The 4,595-nt window shown below is 43.8% G+C and overlaps 1 long non-coding RNA gene across 1 annotated transcript in view; it reads right to left on the bottom strand.

Annotated features, from left to right (window-relative positions):
* Positions 1-4,388, bottom strand: part of LOC114034329 — a 23,284-nt gene extending 18,896 nt beyond the window's left edge. The window contains exon 1 of the long non-coding RNA XR_003568087.1: positions 4,225-4,388. This is a non-coding gene — a long non-coding RNA (uncharacterized LOC114034329). The remainder of the gene's footprint in view (positions 1-4,224) is intronic.
* Positions 4,389-4,595: the final 207 nt, after the last annotated feature.

Genomic DNA, 4,595 nt, shown 5'->3' with positions numbered 1-4,595 from the left:
TGGGAGGGCTTGGGGGCATTCACATGTTGGGAGGGCTTGGGGGCAGCCACCAGTTGGGCACATCCTCCCTCTTCTCCTCTATGTAGTGGCTTCAGTGGGTGCTACAACGCAGTCAGCACTAATTGGAGGGACCCAAGGACCCAGGAGATCCTGACCTATTGAACTTCTGATGTTGTCTCCAAAGATGGAAATACCTATTTCAGCATCACTGTTCAGTCATCTGTGTTCGGAGGGTAGGGGGAGTAAATACCAAGAAAGAAGAGGCAACCAGGGTCCCAGGGTCCAGGCTTACGCTCATCTAGGCAGCACATATTCTTGCTTCCGTGTGTAAACACTGTTGCTGCCAGGGGAGGGGGGGAGGAAATCTCCCATTTCCCCTCATGGAAAGTCCCGGATATAGTGCACCATCCAACATGCTCCAGAGAGAGGGCAAAACCAGCAGGTGTCTCTCCTCTTCAAGTCTCCTGAGTGGGCAGCTCTTCCTGGCTCAGTGGTCAGTCCTTGTTGACAACAAGCACCCCCTGCCACCGGCACATGGATCAAAGGACCAATAAGGGAATCATCTCTTCATGACCTTAAAGTGCCAAGTCCTTCAGCACCAAGCCAGCTCCACACACGCGTTGTGGTTTGGCCCCTGCTATATGTTAATAACATATCACACTACATTTTTTCATGTTTTAAATGCCAGCTCTGATGTTTTCCCAACAAGAGATACATTGAGTGGCTACAGAATCCTCTGAACCTTTTTTTTTTTTTTAAACCCTAGTCCCTCTTAAATTTACCCCTGCTTCTGCTAGCAGTACTGAAGAAAAACAATTCATTTCTTTCAACCTCATTTTCTGGTCCTTGTTTTTGTTTTTATGAAAGAATTAAAATAGTCACTTGTTTAAAAAATGGCTCAATGGTCTAGAATTAAAAGGAAGAAAGGAAAGAAGGGAGAAAGGAAGGAGGAAAAGAAGGAAGAAAGGAAAGAAGGAGGGAGGGAACAAAGGAGGGAGGAAAGGAAGGAAGGAAAGTTATGTTTGTATAGCATCATGAATTGTAAGTAACAATGACTGAAGCTTTGCCTCAGGGCATCAGATGAAGGCGGGTTCTGAACTTGACTCTGACAGCACCTGCTGTCCTTCAGAAGTATAGAAATAACAAGGCTTAGACTTTAGCTATCAAGGATGATTAATTAAAATAGTATCAGATAGTAGGCTGGAGTACACTTCTTCACTCAGCCCTACTTCCTTCCCCTCCTTTCAGACTCCCCAGGGTCTCTGTCATCCCTACCATCAGACAGTATCCTATTCCAACCTCAACTTGCCTCAGGCACAGTTTGTGTAAATGTAGATTTCTAGGGTGTAAATGTTCACCCTGAACATTTAACAACCAGCTCTCTGATTCAGTTGAAGCTGGTTACAGCCCATCCCTGCTTGTAGATTTCTTTCATCAAACATCAAAATGCAAATGGCAGTAGATGAGAATGTGAGGCTACCATTTCAGGCCACTGAATATGTCCTACCACTTAGGTGTGGCATTCATAAATGTGTATGTAATTAAAACTCATTCTTGTGGGCTCATCGAATTAATAGTAGTCAGCGTCAGTTCTCTGAAGAGTTCTGAACAAAGAGTAACCTTGGATATTGGAGCTTCAGCTAAGCCAAGCCCAGCTTTCTCAGAGTTGTTGCTAGGGCAACAGCACAGAGGTAGGTGTGACGGAGCCCCACTTTAGGCCCACATTCTGTTGCCCTGACAACAGCACGTGTGGAGACAGTCATGTTACAGCCCACTATTTCTAACCCCGAGGCATGAGTTCTACCGATCTGGCAAAGCGGCTAGGTCTAGGAGCTAGGAGCTAGGAGCCGTACGGCTCCTCTGGTCATGTTGAATGCCAACAGAAACATGACATTGCCATAGGTTCTTGTAGGAGGCCCCTTAGATTGAGGCAGTTAATAGAGAGGAGGGGAGAGATAAGCCCACACTGGAACACCAGGCAAGTCCCCTCTGTGATGAGGTTCCCAGAGGGGGTGTTTTTGGAGGAACCTGACAAGGACAGATGGGGACCAGGTTCCAAGGCAGTGCTGGGACACAGGCAAAGGCTAGGGAAATCATGAGGGTGGAAAGCAAACAGAAAACAATCAAGGTTTACTTTTTTTTTTTTTCAAAAAGCAGGGCAAAAAAAAAAAAAAGGCTGAACTTTAAAAGCTGGTATGTTCTCAATGAATGTTGGTAGCTTGAAGGCAGAACTCAAAGCTTTATTGCCAAGACATAGATTTAGTCATTAAATCAGTCATTTAAAAAAGCATATATTAGATGCTTATGATGTTCCAGGCAGTGCTAAGTGCTAGGAATATAAAGAAAGGCAAAAATCATCCCTGCTCTGAAGAAAGGTGCATTCTACATGGGGAGACAACATGTAAATAACTAGTAAAATAAAAGATATAGAAATAATAACAATATTATAGTGCTTTAAGATTTGCAAAGTGTTGTATATATGTTATCTCATTTGATCCCCACAACAACCTTGTGAATTAGATGCTACTGTTACCCCCATTTTACAGATGAGGAAACTGATTATAGAGGTTAAGTGACTTACCCAATATCACACAACTTTTACCAGTGTGAGAAAGGATTTGAACTCAGGTATTTCCCACTCCAGGGCAAACACTCTAGCACCACCTACCTGGAGATAGGAGATAGCATTTGAGCTAAGTCTTCTAGGAAACTTATGTGCCCAGCATTCGAAGCTCTTGGAAATCTGGCCACGCCCTATCTTACTTCCCTAACTTGCCTGAGCTGGCAGCATTCTGACCTGTGCCTTTACAATTCAAACTTTTATTCCACCTGTACTCTCTCCCTGACCTGGAATGTTCTTCCTCCTTTTTACCTCCTCTCAGTTGCGCCACATTCATTGTGCATTGCTGGGCAGAGTACCCCTTGCCTCATCTTTCAAACAGTGATCATAGAATCACAGATTCTCAGAATTGTAAGGGACTTTGGAGGTCACCCAGTCCAGCCCCATTTCCCAGAGGAGAAATAAGGCTTTCCCTGCTTAGTATAAAGCTTTCTTTAGAGAATTACTGTGAGGAGAAAGACTTGTAGTCCTTAAAACGTGACCCAGAAATATAAGAGCTATGATTATTCATCACCCTGCAAGGGCCAATGCAGGATTCACATCTTCGAGGAAGCCCGACCAGAGAACCTTGGCTCATATTGACATCTTTGAGTTTGTGGTTTAGCAGTGTTTGTTGTCTAAATTATTTTCTATGAGTTTATTTTCTCTCCCCAGCTATTCTGTAATCTTCTTGAGGGTAGGGACAATGACTAATATAATAATGACTAATAAAAGTCTGCATCCCCCATGGTAGCTATGACATCATCTCTTCTGGGAGTTATTAGCCTTTTTGAGGTCTTTGGTCCCTCTGTAGACTTGCAGACCCTTTCTCAGAATATTTTCACATATATAAAATAAAATATGTAGTATTATAAGGGAAACCAATTATTTTGAAATATAGTTTTCAAAAAATAGATTTTTTTTAAGTTCACGGACTGCAGGTTAAGAATCTCTGATCTGGTTCTATCCCTTAATTTTACAGAAGAGAAAATAGATCCCCAGAAAGCAGAAGCAACTGATCTGAGGTCACATCAATATTGGAGTCAGAGGTGAAAACTTTTCCCACTATATTACTACATTCAGTCATTGCTACACATTCAGTTCTTGCTTGTTGGCTGCTGAAATGATATCCATGACCACCCCTACTTTGTCCCCCCCATACAGATGCCCTGTGGTTCCAGCATTCATTTTTAAGCATTTTTATTGGCAACCTACAAGCCTCAGTTGTTGTGGGTGCAGTGATAGTAGTGATGTCTGGGCCTGTACTTTCCTCATTCTAGTGACCCTCTCCCCCCAGTAGTAGATCCCCCAGTGAAGTGCTCCCTTCACTGATTTTTGTTGCTGTTGTTCAGTTGATTTCAATTGTGTGCAACTCTTCATGGCCCCATTTAGGGTTTTCTTGGCCAAGTTACTGGAGTAGTTTGCCATTTCCTTCCAACTTGTTTTACAGATGAGGAAACTGAGGCAAACAGGGTTAAGTGACTTGCCCAGGGTCACACAGCTAGTGCATATCTGAGGCTGACTTTGAGTTCATGAAGATGAGTCTTCCTGATTCCAAGCCCAAGGCTCTATCCACTGCACCACTTTGCTGCCCTTGCTTCACTGATACTGATCCAGCAACTTACCTGCAACTCCCATTCTTGAAGCTGAGGACACTGAGAGGTTCAATGGTAATACAGCCAGTAAAACCCAGAGGAAGGACACGTGGCCAGGTTGTCCTGATGTCGAGGCTCATCTTCTATTGAGAATACCATATTGCCTCTAATGCTCATGTCATAGACAACTTCAATTTATTCATCTCTCCTAAGACAGCTAGGTGGGGCAGGAGAGAGACAGAGAGAGAGAGAGAGAGAGAGAGAGAGAGAGAGAGAGATCACAGATCACTGCCCTGCTGGCTTCCATGGGGTTGTTGTAAGGACGGTGTTTGGTAAAGCATAAAATGCTAAGCCCAGCTTGGAGTCATGAAAGACCAGGGCTGAAAATCTTGCCTCCAGCC

This window comes from Vombatus ursinus, unplaced genomic scaffold (assembly GCF_900497805.2).
Source record: "Vombatus ursinus unplaced genomic scaffold, bare-nosed wombat genome assembly UNPS02008961.1, whole genome shotgun sequence".
In the NCBI taxonomy this organism is placed as follows: Eukaryota; Metazoa; Chordata; class Mammalia; order Diprotodontia; family Vombatidae; genus Vombatus; species Vombatus ursinus.
The sequence above is the reverse complement of the archived record's forward strand: the minus strand, read 5'-3'. Positions and strand labels throughout refer to the sequence as shown.